The sequence below is a fragment of the Podarcis erhardii genome (genome assembly GCF_964252035.2).
Source record: "Podarcis erhardii genome assembly, chromosome: Z".
NCBI classification, from domain to species: domain Eukaryota; kingdom Metazoa; phylum Chordata; class Lepidosauria; order Squamata; family Lacertidae; genus Podarcis; species Podarcis erhardii.
The window spans coordinates 30,326,771-30,346,019 of record NC_138504.1 but is presented as its reverse complement, the minus strand read 5'-3'; the positions used below and the strand labels follow the sequence as shown (position 1 = coordinate 30,346,019).

The following is a 19,249-nucleotide window of genomic DNA, read 5'->3' as shown; positions in this document are numbered from 1 at the left end:
AAGTTTGTGCTTTTGCAAAACAAAACTGTTCAGTTTACGTTCATCCAAATGAACATTTTTAGTTCACAATAAGTTGCTACAAACTTATTTACTGAAATATACGATTCAAAAGTGTAAGGGGGTCATACAGAGGTAGTAAGAAGCCTGACAGACAGAATGTCAACAGGTGAAGCTTTCTCCACTATTGCATCTCCATAGCAGCAAAGGCTCACTCTTTTTAATTTCTGCCTGTCACACAGCTGTTAAAGACACAAAGCATCATTCACTTTGTTCTTAGACCCTATCCTTCTCACTGCAAGTGGCTCTGTTGGAAGGGAACTCTCTCCCTCTGATGTCATAGCAACAGTGATCAAGTGACTAAGTGTCGTTAACAACAACAGCACCACCATATCTGCCTAACAAGCCTTAGAAAATTGCCTCAACATTTTGCTTTCTAACTTTCTTTATAAATAAGAGTCCATGGCTGCTGCTGGAGGATGAACTAGAAATTATTCAGTTTTTTACCTCAAAATGAACTTAAGACACCTTTAGTTCACCCAGTAATTATGGGAATTACTTTCAGGTGTAGTTCAGATATTTTTTAAATACTTCACTGAACTTTATTCAACCAAAGAAGTTTGTTCCACGCAATGGGTAGCATTCATTCTTTGAATATACTCCCTCTGGAAATTTAGATGGTGCCAAAAAATTGTCATTTTAGGCACCTCAATACTTTTTTATTCAGGCAGGCATTGTTGAATATTGTCCCTGTTGGCTGTACAGGTGGATTTATATTTGTATTTTGTATTTATTTCTTTTTTGCACACTGCCATGGTGTTTATCAACTTGTGGGGTCGATTCACGAAGCCTACAGAAATAAATAATTAACTAGAAGATGTGTTTCCTTAAGAGGGCATAAAAATGTGTCCCCATAGCCTGAACTAGGCACAGCCCTCGCCCCTTCCTGGCCCCCTCCCTCTCTGATTCTGCAGCAGCTGAAAAGCATAGTGAGCTATTGAGGAAGAACCTCCATTGCCACAGCGGATAGAAGCTGATGCAAAGCCCCAACTGTCAAGTCTTGAGCAAGACGGTCCACCCAGGAGGAGCTGAAAGCCCAGCGGTCAGTCACTTCCCCCTGGCAATGACTCTGCAAGCAGAGGGAACAGTGTTGAAATGTTGTCTTGGTTGGGGAAGACAAGTGGTGGCAGATAAATGACACATCCGCTGCCTCTTCACAGGCAAGAGGGATAAACACACAAATCTATAGGGTTGGCCTGTGACAGATACTTTAGGAGCTTCAGGAGGGGCTGATAAGCTGGCCTTTGCTTGTCACCAGCCCCCTAAAAACTTTCTGTAGCTACAGGTCTGCTTCATGTTGCGCGCACACTCTATAACAGGGGTGGGAAAACTCAGGCCTAGGGGACCAAATGCAGCCCTCCAGGCCTCTCAATCTGGCCCCAGGATTACCTCTGGGGCCATGCCCTTCCCTAGGATTCATGTGTTACCACTCCCGCTCCATGCTGTTCTCAAGTGCTTTTGCCTGGCTAGACTATGTGCTTGAACAAATGATAGATTACTTGTTTACTGCGCTCTGTGCTCTGGTAGCTTTCAGGTTGGATAATTGTAATGGACTAGATAACTCAGAAACTCCCAGCTGGTCCAGAATGCAACAGCTTGATTAATGGCTGAGGTTGTATTTAGAACTCATAAGACCCCCCTGTTCTAAAAGAGCTGCATTGGCTAACTGTTCATTTCCATGAGCAAGTCAAGATTTCTTGCGTTAATGTTCAAAGCCCTAAAAGACTCAGGCCCCAGTTATCTGAAAGGACTCCTCATCCCCTACAGGCCCTCCTGAGTGTTAAGATCGGCATAGGGGCCCTTCCACTAATTCTACCTTCCTCGGGTGTTTTCTTTTTGTGGGGGTGGGGGGTTGTCCTGGGAGAGGGCCTTCTCTGTGGCAGCCCCTTTATCGTGGAATTCCCTCCCCACAGAGATGCATCTGACTTCAGAAATGCCAGACGCCAGATATGTGTGTTTTAGGGCCCAACCTATCCCTGTGATTGAAATACCTATAACTCTTTTTAAATTTTAATTGTTGTGACTTGCCCTGGGATCTGCTGGTGAAAGGCAGTGGTAATTCTAGTAGTAATTCTAATACAAATGCCTTTTGTTTGCTTGGATGAAGCCTCTGACTTTTGTGTGGCCAGAATACACGTGAGAGTGAAATCCATCGACCTGCTCCCTCACTTTCACCCCTGGCCCTGCCGACCACTGGCATGTGGACTCCAGAAGGTTGCCCACAAGGGAATGTGGCCCTCAGGCTGAAAAGGTTCCCCACTCTTGGCTTACATGGAAACCACTTTCATATAGGAAGCAGCGTGAAGCAATGGTTAGATTTATAGACAGTGTGGTGTGGTGGTTAGCGTGTCAGTTTAGGACCTGTGATAGACCAGGGTTCAAATCCCCACTCAGCCATGAAACTGACAGGGTTGTGACCTTAGGCCAGCCACTGTTTCTCAGCCTAACCCACCTCACAGGGTTGTTGTGGGAATTCAATGGGTGGGGGGAGTAATGTATGTCACCTTGAGCTCCTTGGAGAAAAAGATAGGATATAAGTGTGATAAATAAAAAACAAAACAAAACATACCTTGGTCAAGATATATGAGGGCTACCGCCAACAACTTGGCCCTGTCACTACTCATAAGCCAACATAAGAGTGATCTACCTGTTTGGGACACGTGAATAACAACAATCTGAGCAGGACAGTTCTGGAGAGAATAAATGTATGTGGTGTTTGGTTTGCTTTGGTTTGCTTTGGTTCCAATTGCCCCTGGTGGTTTCCACTCAGGAGGGGAATTAAAATCCCCTATACCCCACGACTTACCACCATGGTTAAAGTGTCTCTATGTATATGAGACCTCTCAGATCAAATCCTCTCATTGATATCAATAGTGGAATAAGCAAAGTGCCTTCAGACATGAGGAATATTGCGTTAGTTTGCCTGATTATCATGCTAGCACTTCTGTCTTGTTTGCTTTCACACTGGTGTCCCTGTTGCTTTATGGAACTGTGGCATTTTGACCAATATGCCGCCATGTCATGCTAAATTTCATCCACACCAGTGGGCATGGTGTGGCACAACAACAAAGGCCATGTCATAACTTCCCCACTCTATCCGGACCTGCCTGCTTCTGTTCCCCCATTATTCTCCCCTGAAAATATCAGGGAAGAACTACATGCTGGTGTATTGCCCCAAATGGGCTGCAAATGTATTTTTTTCTGGACCAACACGGAAATGAGTGCTAAAGCTGTCCTTAGTTTTCTAGAAATGCATTCTACATCATGTGACTGTTCAAATATAATGTGGAAATCAGCAGTTATGGAAATGAAATGAAATGCTGCATGAATACAGCCTATGTGCAAGGAGCTGTTTGTTTGTTTGTTTGTTTGTTTGTTTGTTTGTTTTTCTTCAGAATTTGTGGGTGAGTAGACTAAGCTATGTGGTGACCACAGAGAAGCAATCTTTTTTTTTAAAAAAAATTCAAAATTATAACAAGACATATTATCCAAAAACATATCATCCTTGTTCCTCCCCATTCCCCCCCCCCACAAAACCCACGCCCCACCCCACCCCCCGACTTCCCTCAGTTCCAGTCTTTGGTTTCTCTAAGAATGCTGTTTTCTGCATGTTACAAAGTTGTATAGATCCTCAAACTATTTAGCTGATTATTATCAATAAAAGGTTTGTGAATGTTTGTTCAAAACCAGCCAAGGAGTCCAGTTCGCTTTGTTGCGTCTTCAGATACTTTGTAAAGGGTTCCCATTCATCCTTAAAGTCACAGTTATCCTTATCCCGTAGCTTATATGTCAGTTTTGCCAGTTCTGCATAGTCCATCAATTTTTCTTGCCATGATTCTTTAGTTGGGGTTTCTTCAGTCTTCCATCCTTGTGCTACCAGAACTCTCACAGCCGTTGTCGCATACATGAAGATGTTTTTCAACTTTTTTGGCAGGTCTTTCCCTACAATCCCCAACAAAAATGCCTTGGGTTTTTTAACAAATGTTAAATGGAACATTTTCTTCAATTTGTTGTATATCATTTCGCAAAAATTTTTAATTACCTTACAATCCCACCACATATGATAAAATGTCCTCTCCTTTTCCTTACACTTCCAACATATATTTGAACTAGTTTTGTACATTTTCCCTAACTGCACTGGTGTTGTGTACCATCTGTACATCATCTTCATGTAAGACCACAGAGAAGCAAAAGAACAAGGTTGGACAAGGCAAAGAAGGGCACAGTTTATCCTTCCCTTTTGGAAGTGCATTAAATTTAGAGTGGGAAATTGCAGTCAAACATAACTATGCATAAGTGCGAATTATTACATGAAGGGGTTAAGACCAGAGAGCTCTGTTCCTAGGCTCAGCTAGGTCATGTACCTTTACCTCCATGAGGTAGGAAGTAAAGCATTTTCTATTCCTGTCTCTCACTCTTCTTGCCATGTTACTCACCAGGACAGATGTGTCTGAACTTGCTAAAAAAAACCCAACATACCTCCCAACCAAACAGCCATTTCCCCCAAAACTCATCTAAAAATAAAATAAAATAAAATTGGGTGAGGCCTTGGTGGGCCCCGAGTGGGTGTCTACTGGTGTTACTGGTGCCATGTTGGGGTGCCACTTACAGTTTGTGTGAGGATTTGGGGGAGGTTATTATAGGATGGGTGCTCCCATAAATGAGTACAAGGGTCTGTTTTTTTACAGCATGCAGATTACCGTATTTTTCACTGCTTAAGATGCACCTGACCATAAGACACACCTATTTTGTAGAGGGGGAATGCAAGAAAAAACAATATTCTTTAAAGGGAGCGCTGAGCAGAGCCTGTATGCACCCCAGGCTTTGCTCAGCTCTCCCTTTCATGAGCCGCGTGGAGCGTGTGTGCGGCGCTTGCAGGCTTTTCCCTGAGGAGGGAGAAGCCCCCAAGAGCTGCGCAGCGATCCCTCTTGCTGTTCTGGCTTCTGGGATAGCTGTGCAGCCTGCATTCACTCCATAAGACGCATGCACAGTTCCACTTACTTTTTAGGAGGGAAAAAGTGTGTCTTATAGAGCGAAAACTACAGTATGTTGTTGCCATCTCCACCTTCAATCCATATGTACTGTGGGGCAGGGGATTCACATGGTTGGATTTAAAAAAAAAAAATGTTGCCAACTACCTCTTTGTGATGTTTAAATGACCCGTTTACAAAATTAAACCCCTGGGCACTCTAAGTGGAAGGAACTATGTACAATTGTGATGTTGTGTTTAGTGGAGGATGCTTTGAAGGCCGTCCAGAGGCTGGAACTCTTCATAACCAAGGTCTGTAACAGTTAGTTGGGGTTTTCTTATCACACCCGTCTCATATGAGAAGCAGCTAAGACTTCACAGTTCCTTTTTTTCAGGGGGGAAAAGAAGACGCTTAGAACTTTAAATAAAGATGACAAACACATAATCATCAAGCAGCAGCAATATCCTCCACTCATTACATTTTTAAAGAAGAAAAATGAATCTTCAGTGTCGGCTGAAGTCTGAAAACAAAACGGGAGGAGATAGGAGGCCCCAAGACACTTGCAGGTTTATTATATCTGCACATTCACAGGAGACAAAGCTATTAATGGCTACTGGTCATGATGGAGCGTATGCTCTACCTTCATGGTTGGAGGCAGAAATGCTTATGGAGATCAGCTTCTGGGAAGCACAGGAGGGCAAAATGTTCTTGTGCTTGAGTCCTGCTTGCAGGTTCCCCACAGGAATCTTTTTGGCCACTGTGAAAACAATATGCTGGATTAGATGAGCCATTGGCCTGATTTAGCAGGACTCTTCTTAAGTTATTTTTTTATTTTAAAAAATTTAAATTCATTTTTAAGATATATAAACAATTACAAATGCAACATCCAGAAAATGTAAGTCTTCCCCACTTTCCCACTGTGGAACTAGTTTTATACACAAAAACAGTATCCATTATGTTCCAATTTCTGACGTAGATGTACAAAATCATTAAACAAATGCGCCGTTCCAGTGCATTTCTGGAGGGCAGAAGCTGTGTTCAATTGATTGTACAAGGTGAATAAAGTCAGAGGATGTTGCATAAAAGCAATGCTCTTGTTCCCTTTCAGTGTTCTTGTTGCAAAGTGGCAAGTTTGTCCATAGGTATTATGTCCCAAATCTGTGCAGTCTGGGTTTCAAGGAGGTCCACATCAAGGCACTTCCAATGATTTAGTGATTACTACATTTGCAGCAGTTAACAAGTGTTAAATTAAATCCTTATTTATTAAATTGCAAAATTCTAAAGTTTGTTAATTAATCAGTACCAATTTCAGGTCCCGGTAAGATTTTGTTTCAAAATCAGATTGATCAAATGTTGTACAGTACTCCATTACATCACAACACAGCTGCTGTTGGAGATGGAGTAAGTGCAGAATGTTGGAGGAACACAGGAACTCACTTTGTAATATTTAGTTCTCTGTCTTTCTTTCCCTCCACACTGAACACCCTAAGGAATTGCTAGAAGATGCCCAGAGTATTGGTGGTGTTATGAAGCCCAACAAATTGCCATGTCTGTTTCTAATTTGGCAGAAACTTAAATCCTGGTCCTTTTTCAGTCATCACCCTTCCTTCACATCAGGGGTTCTTATCTTTGTCCACCATCTACAATTGTGCAAGTGTGCAAGCATGCAAATTCACTACTTATTGTAAGGAGGAAGAACATTTGTTTGTTTGTTAAATTTCTATACTGCCCTACATCTGAGGATCCCAAAGTAATTTATAAAAACACAGAAATACATACCATAGTAACAAAACAAAACAAAACAATAAACCCCCCACAGAAAGTTTAAAAGGCCATAGATTGTTTAATTAGCCAAAGGCCTGGAGCCTCCCTAGGGAGAGCATTCCACAAACGGGGAGCCACTGCTGAGAAGGCCCTGTTCTCGTGTTGCCACCCTCCGGACATCTTGTGGAAGAGGCACACAAAGAAGGGCCTCAGAGGATGATCACAGGGTCCAGATAGGTTCATATGGAGAAAGATGGTCCTTGGGGTATTGTGGTCCTGAGCACAATCCCTGACCACTGGCCACACTAACTAGGCTTGATAAGAGTTGGAATCCAGTGACATCTGCAAAATTTCAGATATTTAGTAAAATGCACTAAAAAATGTGCATGTGCATGCTGACTTCTTTTTAAATTGCAAAGTGATTGGAGGGCTTTCATTGGGAATAGGGGGGTGTATCCTAACAACTCTCAGTGCCCTTAACAAACTGCAGTTCCCACGATTCTTTGATGGGGAAATCATGACTGTTAAAGTGGCATAAAAATGCTTTAGATCAGTGGTTCCCAGCCTTTTTGGTATGGCAACCTACTAGTCCAAATTCACTTCATATAGGGACACATTCATTTATTGTCACTTGAATTTTGGACCTAAGGCCTTTTCTGCTGCCAGCAACCAATTGCTGCCAGCAATTCACAAGTGTTAACATCCTTCCATGGAGGCTTTTAAGCAGAGGTTGGATGGCCATCTGTCATGTAGGATCTAGTTGAGATTTCTGGATTGCAGGGGGTTGGACTAGATGATCCTTGGGACCCCTTCCAGCTCTACAATTCTATGATCCTGTGATTCTATATACAGTGGTACCTCGGGTTACATACGCTTCAGGTTACATACGCTTCAGGTTACATACTCTGCTAACCCAGAAATAGTACCTCAGGTTAAGAACTTTGCTTCAGGATGAGAACAGAAATCATGTTCTGGGGTGGCACGGCGGCAGCAGGAGGCCCCATTAGCTAAAGTGGTGCTTCAGGTTAAGAACAGTTTCAGGTTAAGAATGGACCTCCAGAACGAATTAAGTACTTAACCTGAGGTACCACTGTAAGACTCGAAACTTTCCACCATTTCCACCACAAGTGTCAACACAGCATTATAACCCACCAACCAAACATAAGTTTCTAAGAGACATTCATCACAGCCGTTGGATTGCAGGTAATCAAAGAGGGAGGACATCTTCAGTGTTTTTCAAAAAATTAAATGATGCATACTTTGGGGGTAGTATCTTCCTTCTGTGCAGTCTATTTTTAAATAAACATTATTTTTCTCCATTCCTCTTTCATTAAACACTTGAAATGAAAGAGGAAGACTACAGCAACCACATTCTCAGTGAATCTACTGCTTGTTAGCAATGGATGGGAATAGTTTGTAGGTGATGAGGCAAACCTTCATTGTGTGTGCGAGAGCACAAGGAGGGCCAATGTAATTATGCACCCACGCTAATTAAGTTCTGGTATAACCCATTGGAAGTTTGCTTTGGGCAGTGGGGAGAGCAGGACAACCTGTGCCTGGCTTTCAGCTGAATCATCAATTAACAACTAAGGAGAGAATGAAAACTTCAGTTTTTTGGCATCTTCCTTTCCTCCATTAAAAATGAGTATGAGGGAGCCAGCTGAACATGCTTATTGAGTGCCACCATGATCCCTTAATGTTCAGGGAAGTTTTGAATGGCTGATGTTATATTGTGCTTTTAATATTTTGTTGGGAGCCGCCCAAAGTGGCTGGGGCAACCCAGTCTGATGGGTGGCATATAAATAATAACATGATTATGATGACAACGACGTTTTACTGTGTGATTTAGAACCTTCCCACCTCTAGTCCCCCACCAGATGAGGAAGTCTATTGGAATTCAAACTTTAATCAGAGAAGCTAAGCCTACATTCCATTTTCCACTGTTGTGTCTCACTGCTCTAGAGAGACAACACACTGAAGGATCCCTACCACCACACAGTTACAAGAGCTGTGGCACTTGAGCGAGTGTTTGAACTCAAAACATGCAATTGTCTTCTCAACCTTTCTCCTGAATTTCAATACGAATATTGCATTTTACATTATGATTTTCGCCTTCTCTCTGAGAACATTTAAGAAGGAAGTTGAGTCAAGCTGATATTCAAACTTCAAACGTTGAACTGAGTCCTGAATACGCATGCCAATTTTAATTCTAATACCCTGATATTCAGCTGTGATAGGGGTTTAACAAGCAAATTATAAGTAATGCCAAATAAGCTAAGCCAAAGTCTAACTCGGCTGGTTAATGAACGAACGCTTAAAAGGATTTTTTGTTTAACTCTCACCTTTTCTCACCAAAAGTGGATTTTGATGTGTATCAGCCACACCAGATAGGTTCACTGTCTCTTGGGCTTGTTGCTCTACAACATACACTGGCTCACATGTCTTTGCTGTCATTACATGGTGCTGGACACAGACCATGTGTCGCTTGTCATGTTGACTTCTGTCTGCTAGATTCCTGAGTTTTGGCCCTTCCCCCAAGTCCTCACTGTTCCTTTGACCACGTTCAATGCAAGTCCCATGGTGATGTTTCCATTGAGGTGATTAGCATGAGCATTACCAGCCATCAAGTTTTCTGGTCCTAGCCACTCATGCACACCAAACAGAGCATTGGTCATTCTGTCTTGACCAAATGCTTCTAGAAACCTAACTAAAGCAAGCCAGAAATTCAAAGGGCAATTTTTTTTGGAAGCGGGGTGGGGGCAGGGGCAATGGATTCACTGCCTAGGACCCACTCAACTGAACAAGCCACTTGAATGGCACTCAGTGGGATGATAATGGTTTCAGGGACATCACTGAAGCAACATGGCCTCCAACAAGGATCTCTTGGTATGCTGGGTGGGGGGTGCCCTGTGCAGATGGTACAGTGTGCTGCCAGCCACTGGCCATGGCAAACTCTCTTGGGCCAGCTCCACAGTCTCCCCTAGCTCTAACACCACCACCCTTTCATTTCTTAAGCCTTGCTTTAAATGGATTGCATCTCACAACATTTTAGTTCGTACTCAAAGGGCTTATCCACAGTGACGTTTTGTTCTGCTCTTTCCAGGCACAGGTTTGCATTTTAAAGTTCTGCGTCCGAGTGCTCTTTCAGAACTTTCCCTTCAAAACCCGCTCAGTTGGAGCAAACACCAATTCGGGTTTTCTGCAGATTGATGTTTGCTCTGACTGAGTGCTAAGGAGCGGGTTTTCGTAGGGAAAGCTCAAGAGCAAAAAAGAAAAGAAAAGGGTTTGTGTGCTCGAACACAGAGCTTTAAAGTGTGGACCGTGCCTGCAAAGGGCAAAGAAAAGGTAAATGTGGATAAACCCCTAGCTGCAGGATGGAGAGGACATTACTTAGAAATGCAGTCCTAATTTGGTGTCAAATGGGAGCAGCTGGTGGTGTTTGCCACACAGCTCAAGACAAGAAGCTGCTTGCTTTTGCAGCAATATTTCTCAATGCTGACATGTTGTCACTTCACATCCAGATATTTCCTGTCATCTAACCTCAGCTTTATCTTCCCCATTTTCAGCTTCCTCTTGAAAAGAGGAGAGGCCCCTTCAAAACAAGCCTCTGTCCTGCTCGGAGCTGCATTTGCTCCTCTTCTGCTCTGCTGAAAGGGTGCTCCTCAGCAGGTGGAGTGGGCTTGTCTTACCCACTTCGCATGATCACAGGGAAAGGTAGAGTATGTCTGCATAGCTCTGCTCGTTAGGGTGCTTCCAGAATGGGTGGGGCGGGGGGGGTTTACTGCAAAAACCTTTATATTGCAAACAGGTTTTTGAGGGAGATTGCAACAGATATTTTTTTAAAAAAATCATATTCTCCCTAGAAAGTGTAGATCAAGATTAAAAGGGGTGGCGGAATACAAACTGGCATTTGGGTGCCAATGACAGTGTGGGCACTGCAAACAAACAAGCAAACTTGCACACATGGGGACCTATGTTCTACCCCGCCTTTCCAAGGCAGTAATGCTTCTGAATGCCAGGTTGCTGGAAAACACAGGAGGGGAGAGTGTTTTTGTGCTTGGGGAGTCCAGGCTTCCCATTGGGGCATCTGGTTGGCCACTGTGAGAGCAGGATGATAGACATTGCGGATGTTCTTTGAATGTACCAGGCACTGTAGAACATATCCTTTTCTACTGTCCATTGTACAACCAGCTATGTCCATTGTACAATGCGTACTATCCCTTTTTTGGGTAGTCTAACATCATGGCACAATGAAAATATCAGATTCTATCTGTCTGATATTAACCCGGAAGTAACTGTGCAAGGGTGACTGAGTTTTTGTCAATAGTATTTCCTAGAGTGGTGAATGGCACTATTTAGCAGGAAGAAATCCCAATAAAAATCCTCGTCATTATATACGGTATTTTACCTGGCTGTTTATTTGTATATATTTTAAAATTTTAGCCAAGATCTGTAAAGCTAAATCTCAAGTTGCCTGATTTATTCAGTGGTGGCTATCTAGTCTTTTATATATTGAATGTGTTTGGATTATCAATGTATTTGGATGATTTTATGATTTCATTGTTTAAACTTATGCCAATAAAGGCTAATAATAATAGTAGTAGTAGTAATAATAATAATAATTTTTATATATGGATGTTTTATGATGGCCTGGAAGCTGTACGCCAGCTCCCTCGGCCAATAAAGCAAGATGAGCGCTTCAACCCCAGAGTCGGTCACGACTGGACCTAATGGTCAGGGGTCCCTTTACCTTTTTTTTAAACTAATAAAGGTTTGGCGAAGTAAGTAAGCCTTAAACAGTATTGTTCTCTGAAAATTTCAGCTGCTACTTTTTGCACTATAAAGGTACAGCTGCTGAGCTGATTGAAAAGTTGGCAGCCCTCTTCAGAGAGATTAGTGCCTCCCAGACTACTAGCTGCTGGTGATCTTCACTAATTGTGTTAATAATTACCCAGTATTTAGCACTGTTGTGTGCTTATTTTAAGGGGAGGTAATAAATGTACTGAGGGTAGATCACAGAGATAGTATGAGAAACTTTGAACTGTCAAACACCCTATCAAAATGGTATTGCTTTTAACAGTCTCCCTCCCCTGCTTGAACTTGAGGGTTCTTGTCGAATGTATCTTTGTTCCCCTTTTCATTTATTTTGGAATTAAGATGGAAGCATGCTTGAATCAGGATTATTATTAATTTGTTGCATTTATATCCCACCTTTTCGTCCAAGGAGCAAGGAGTGACTGCCCAAGGTCACCCAGGGAGCCTTATGACCAAGTGGGGATTTAGAACCCTGGTCTCCCAGGTTGTTGTCTCACACTCACCACTCTGCCACACTGGCTGTAAGGATTAGTAATCCTAAACACATTTACTAATTCAGAGTAACTCATGGGATTTGTATCCAAATAGGTTAGGCCAATTTTGAGTCACACAAACGACTCTTGCATTTTAAAACAAATTGGTCTAAACTGAGGCATTTTCTCACTTACTTTGTGTGGTTTTTTTTTTTAATTTCGGAGACTATAATGCATAAGTCCTGAATTCAAAATGCCAGGAAAACTAGTGATTGTTTGATAGTTCCCCGGAAAGCGCCTCAGGCCAATCCTGGAATGAATTTTTTTTAAACAAACAAACAAACAAACAAACAAACAAACCCATAGAACCATAGAGTTGGAAGGGACCACAAGGATCATCCCTTGCAGTGCAGGAATCTTTTACCTAACATCCTGCGAAATTACAAGTCTCATAGAATAATAGTATTGCAGCATTGGAAGGGACCCTGAGTGTCATCTAGTCTAACTCTCCTGCAATGCAAGAATATGCAGCTGACCCATACAGGGATCGAACTTGCAGCCTTAGCATTATCAGCATCACACTCTAACCAACTGAGCCATCCAGGCTCTACCAACTGAGCTACCCCAGCTCCAGTCTTAAAGGGGGATATTTCTTTCAGAAACAACCCCCAGCTTGTTCTAAGCATAGTATTGGATTGGTAATCATTTTTTTTTGCCTTAAAAAAAATAAAATACAAAATACAGATAGAAGTAGGAGAGATGTGTGTCTCTCTTCAGTTGCACAGCTGAGATACAGTGGGCACAATCCAATCAAAATCTGTTAGAATGATTAAACCCAGTGGCTGCAGCTAACAAGTCAGTTGATTCCAATGGGTAAGACTAGGTTGGTTGCAACCTCAAGGCTTATAATCGCATGGGCTTATTTGTGTGTTGGACTTCAGCCTGGTAGAACAGGATCCAAATCCTCACTCATCCACATGAAGATGACTGAGCGACCATGGGCCAGTCACTGTCTCTCAGCGTACCCTACTTTGCAGGGTTGTAGTGAGAATTAGATGCAAAGGTAGAACCATGTATACTGGCTGGAGCTCCTTAGGAATGGGGAAGGCCTGATAGAGTGGATATATTTCAACAGGAGTTACCAGCAAACGTTTGTTGCTGGATCATGTATAGTATCTTTCAATAGAAATGCATCAAGTTTTCAAGCTTCATAATATTCTTTATAAAGGGGGAGGGGAATCATGCACCACAGATCTGAAAAAAGAAGAATAAATATTGCTGACCTAATCATATAGATCATGTTTTAAAGTAGCCCAAAAGTATCTAGACCAATCAGAAAGGCACAAAACCATGGCATTCTGCATCTGAAAACTTAAATAGTCTCTGAAATAGGCCCCTGGTAGCTATGACATGATCCTCCCCAAACAATTCTAGAAAAAGAGGTGCTGGAATTCACCACGAACTTCTCCCTTGTTCTCTTAGAATGGCAATGTCGCCCACCTGAGAGGTGCCAGAACTGAGCCCCTGGGAGCTCCGGCTGGAAAAAAAATCCCTTTGTAAATCCATTTAGTGCTTTACACTGTTGCTCTCAGAGGCTACAGTTGTCAAACCACTTTATTTCACAGTACTTGTTAAAACCAGCAGTGTTCCTTCAGTGACAAAATAATGCTTTCAAGATTCAAGTGGACATTATCCAGCATGCAGGTTCAATCCCCAGGAAGGGCAGGGAAAGGTCCCTGGTCTAAAACTCTGGAAAGAGCTACTGCCTTTGTGGACAATACTGGGCTACAGGACCAATGTCCTGACTCTGTATATGGCAGTTCCTAATGCTGCTAATTACACATCCATGTAAAGTGAAGTGCGGTATGATCCACTGCATGCATACTCAGAAGTAACTTCAGTAAGGCTTACTCACTAGCCAGCAGCCTAAATTGTCCTGGAAATGTCTGGCACTATTTCATGGTTATTAATAAAAAGCTAGAAGAAGATAGAACTGACTGCTGAATGCTTCTTGCTCTGCAGGGCGTCTTACCCATAGAGGCTAGTGGCATGGGGCGCCGGGGCGCAAGTTCTGGAGGGTGCCAGGGAAGAGGCGGAGGCTGGATGCTTGCCGCCCTCACCCGCCTCCTCCAGCCCTGCCAGCAGCGCTGTCATCCCTAAAAAACTCTGGGAAACGGGGGTCAGGGGGGCAGAGGGAGCTTTGCACCACAGCTCCGGATATTCTTAAGACGGTCCTGTCGCTCTGTCAGTCTCTCACACCAAATGCGCCACATATAGGTGTCTCTGTGTGTATGTGTTTAACATTCTGATGACATGCAACTGTTGCACCCTCACAGAATGGTGAGCTTTGGTTCTTTGCTTGTGAAACAGTGTGCATGTGTTGACATCAACAGAGGACAGGATTCCTGTTCCTTTTGTGCAAAAGAGGGAAGTGTGACCAGGGGCATGACTTTTCTGTCCCTCTGCTGCTCTGTCTCAGACCAGGCTCATCCGAGCTCCCACTTCCACAAGCCGACAGACTCCTCATAATGAGCTTGCTGCAGCACAGCACACTTGAGTTTTTGGGCAAACATGACTGAGTGGCTTCCAATAAATATTAGAATGTGATAATGCTCTGCATTGTTAAGAGTGTCAGTCTAGGACCTGGGAGAGACTAGGGTTCACATCCCCACTTGGCCATGAATATCACTGGGTGACCTTGGACCTGTCACTGCCCCTCAGCCCATCCTACCTCACTGGGTTGTTGTGGTGTTGAAGAAAGGGATATCTATATATGCCACCTAGAGAAAAAAGACGAGCTATAAATGCAACTGATGATTTTTTTTTAAAAAAAAAAGTTTTGTAAAAGGCTGCACACTCTGTTCTCTCTTTAGGGCAGGCTTCCTCAACCTCGGCCCTCCAGCTGTTTTGAGACTACAATTCCCATCATCCCTGACCACTGGTCCTGCTAGCTAGGGATCATGGGAGTTGTAGGCCAAAAACATCTGGAGGGTCGAGGTTGAGGAAGCCTGCTTTAGGGGTTGTTGTAACACATGAACAAGATGAGTGAATAAGATCAATTTGTTTTCATTGTTCCTGTTCACAAAGAAAGAGTTCACTTTTATTGTATCAACAGTCAGGTCAGCTTTAACAGAAAAAGAGAGAGAGAAACTCTCACTCTGTGTGTGTGTGTGTGTGTGTGTGTGAGAGAGAGAGAGAGAGAGAGAGAGAGAGAGAGAGAGAGAGGGAGGGAGGGAGGGAGAGGGAGATGGGAGAGCAGGTGCATTTATCTTCCAATTTCAATTTTTTAAGTCAGATGACCAGGCACTCTTATACAACATCTGAGAGCAAGAGAAATGGGGCGGGGGGAGAGCACCCATTTTATAGACAATTATCTGCAGGGCTTTTTTCAGCTGGAACTCGCCGGAGCTCAGCTATGGCACCTCTCAGGTGGGTACCTTTGCCATTATAAGATTATAAGAGAACAAGGGAGGTGGTTGTGGGGAGTTCCGGCACCTCTTTTTCTAGAAAAACAGCACTGATAAAAGCTCAGTGCTTAACAACCAGATCCACACAGTAAGATAATTAAAAGTTCAGGGTCACTAGGAGGGCTGAAGAGATTAGGCTTCCATTATGGAACACAAACTATGCTGCTTCAAAACATTATCATGAAGCAGTTCCTAAAAATAAAATAAAAAAGAATATTTAACCCTGTCTGGGAGACTAAAGGATGTTTGGTAGAGGCTGTACAACTCTCTGTGAGTTATGGAGAATATTCTGAGACAAAAAAGACTTCTTTCTGGATGCCTAAGGTGTTTAGTAGAAGGAAAATTGGAGCATTAGGACACCCTACAAACTCAGACACCTGGGAAGAAGTCTTTTTGTCTTAGCTCTGCCAGCCTAGTTCATGCACTGGTTACTTCAAGACTGGGTTACTAATACTGAGTGCTATGGGCTTTTAATAAATAAAAAATAAATTTAAAAGACTGGATTACTACAATGCATTCTATATGGGGCTTCACTTGTGCTTGATCCAAAAGCTACAATTAGTGCAGAATCTTGCAGCATGGCTGCTGATGAGAACGAAGCCTTGTCACCTGCGCTCAGAGTTTGTTTGCTACTGGACCAAGTTCAAAGTGTAACTAATAGTATTCAAAGCCCTTAACAACTTGGCCAGTTTACCTGTGATGTAACCTTATCCCATACATGCCCACTCGCCCACTTCAATCGGCTAAATTGGCACTGCTACAGGTGCCACATAATATCTGCTCCATATTTGTAAAAAACAAAACAAAACAAAAGTTTGTTAAAAAAACTCAAGTCTACTTTGGTTCTCCTTTCCTTTTCTCTGGTTTCCATCAAAACAAGCCTTTTCTGCTCTTGTCTTTTCTTCCCTCACTTTAGGGTGCTGCCTGGCTGGATATTACTGAGTGCTTCTCTCAATGTTCCCTGAGGATCTGCAGTGCTTCTCTCCGTGTATTTGACAAGCTGAGTTCGGCACTCAATGTGGCAGAGTGTCAGTTTGTCAAATATGCAAAGTGCGGCATTTGCCCAGCAACGTTGAGCATCCAGCAAGTCATCACAGGACCTCTCCGAGGAGCAGGAGTCATTGCTGGCAGAGAGGGATGCGGGGAGCTCTATGAATGGCAGAGTTTGGTATTGTTATGAGTTTGTGGGGTGTGAGATACCTAAGCTATTAGATCAAATAAAAGTTAGAATTAATCAAGGTTTGGGGAGTTAAACTGTGCCAAATGTTGAAGCTCTGGATGCAGAATATGATGTTAGGTGGTTTGTTCAAATGTTTCCAGATGTTTCTAGCTGACTTGGGGGGGGGCATTGCTAAGGTTTTCTGGATGTTTTTATAAATGGACCATGGCCATGTTTAAATGTTGCTTCTTTTACATTGCACTAGTTGTGCGGAGTAGAATTGGATCACAATATTCTACTTCATGCATTTATGCTTTGAAGAAAATGTGAAGGTCCACACCATGTTTGCAGGTACATCATGAATAGGAAACTCAGGCTTTACTGTGTGCGCCTGAGCACACAAACACACAGGCAGAGCCCTCTGTATTTTCTGTAGCCACAGCTGTGACAGCAAAGCATGGTCTCCATCAAGGCCAATGTCAGCATTCCAAGATCTGGTGCCCACCAGAAATTTTTGTGCTCTCAATCCCATCAGCTCCAGCAAGCATGACCAGTTGTCAGAGATGATGGGAGGAGCTGTAGACCAAAACATCTGAGGGGCACCAGGTTGGGAAAGGGTGGTCAAAGTGTAAAGGTCTGTTGTGTGAACTGCTCCATTTCCATTGGTTCAACAGACTGAAACAGCATCAGTACAGTGGTGATAGTTATTGCAGTAATGCTATTCTGAAATGTTTGCATGCACTTAAAAGATGCTTCAAAGTGTATTCCATGTGGCAATGGATTTATTGTGTGACGATGTTGCAGTCAATGTTGACACTACTGACTGAATACACAAAGGTGGGGGGAACTGGATTGTGTCCATTGCCCTCTCCTCCACATCTCTGTTTACCACAATATCCAAAAGAAATGGCTTGGGATCCAAATACTATTAAGAGCATTCTGCTCTTAAGACATTCTGCTACGGCCCAGTTCTGAGGGTCTCTCTTCTTGGGTGGAGATGGCTTTCTTGCTAAGGGGGGCCATGTGGAATTGCATCACTAAGGAGGTATGGTTGGTTCTTCCTTTACAATCTTTTTGGACCTAGTTAGTACGTTTCTATTTATTCAAGCATTTTAAATTTGTACAATTCCTCAGGCTGCCTAATAACTTTAATTTGCTGTCATTTATTATGGTTGAATAATGTTAGAGTTTTATTGTGTAGTATTAGGTTTTAACTAATTTATACTGTTAAAGATTTTGGGGGACCCCACTAAACACTAGAAATTAATAAATGGTGGCAGATTATTTAAAGGGAAGATTGCAGACCAGTGGAAAAAGCCAGGCCAGGCTTCCTTTCCAAGACAGAGCCTCACATGACAAAAAGTGTTGATGGCCCGTCAAAGAGGAAATTTGGACAGACAGAGGTTGCCATGGTGATGGGGTGTGTATTTGAAGTGACAGGAAAGGGGAGTCTTTAGGGCAAGGTGTGCTGGGAAGAAGAAGGGGAAGAACAATGAGGGAGATCCACCTTGGGCAGGTTGGCTAAAGGCTGGCTGGGAAAGATGTCTTTGACTCCAAGGCTGCACTGCTATGGGGAACAAGCTATGTTTGAGATGACTGTGCTGTAAGAGCTGGACCCTGCCCACTCAGACTGAAGCTGTAATAAACCATATTTCTTAAAGCTACAACAGTCTCTGATGTGTCTAAATTCTCCAAAGGAACACACACTCTAGGGGAGTGCCTGGAACCCCCTGGCTTGGGAGCCAACTCCTACAGGCAGAGGTCCCTTCACCTTCCCCAATAAAATATTTGAGAGTGCCCCCTCAATTTGATGGGTGTTGCCATTCAAATGGTGTGTATGCTGCATCTTTTGATAGATTATACAGGTCAGGGTTTACCTGTCGTCCCCCCAATATTTTATTTGAGTTGGCACCCCTGCCCCATGGAATCTTTCTACTGCTGGCAGAGAGTGGGGGTGGCACCCAACTTCTGTAACAATACTTTATATTGTTGTTGACTGCCCAAGAATGTGTGCTGATTGTTGGTCTGACAATGTTTTAAAACTGAATGAATGAATAAGAGAGCATCTGTGCACATAAAACAATATGTATCTAGAGTCTCAAACCCACACTTGGGCACCCTGCAAAAACACACACTCCTGTTTGTTTGTTTGTTTGTTTGTTTGTGTCTTTCTCTTTCTCTCTGGGTGGGCCAATGCAGGATTATTCCTAGACCAGCTATCCATTCTTCCATTCCTCAGTTCCTGGCCCAAGGGTTGTTGTTTTTTTTAATGGAAGCCAGAGTTTCACAAATCGTGCAATTAGGGTTTACCTTCTGTGTGTCCTAAATCCTTGACTTCCAAACCCAACTGTTACATTTTTACTACTGAACAGAAAACACACACATGCCAAGTGAAAAATTAAGCTAAAGGATAAGATATGCCTTGATATATGAAAGGGGTAGTCAGTCCAGAAGTTGCTGGACTCCTAAGGTGACGCAAGATCCTGCTGTTTGATCTACTCATAGGTAGTCAGTGTAGCGCCCTCCAGAAGTTGTTGGACTCCA

The 19,249-nt window shown here is 43.0% G+C and overlaps 1 long non-coding RNA gene across 2 annotated transcripts in view; it reads left to right on the top strand.

Moving 5' to 3' along the window:
* The window catches only part of LOC309333627, a 47,858-nt gene extending 29,486 nt beyond the window's left edge, over positions 1 to 18,372 (top strand). The window contains exons 3-5 of one of the 2 annotated variants that reach the window (XR_014152612.1): positions 10,358 to 10,505; positions 15,371 to 15,508; positions 16,463 to 18,372. This is a non-coding gene — a long non-coding RNA (uncharacterized lncRNA). Of the gene's footprint in view, positions 1 to 10,357; positions 10,506 to 15,370 lie in introns of both variants that reach the window. The other variant, XR_014152613.1, reaches the window with a different exon arrangement.
* The last annotated feature ends 877 nt before the right edge of the window (positions 18,373 to 19,249 follow it).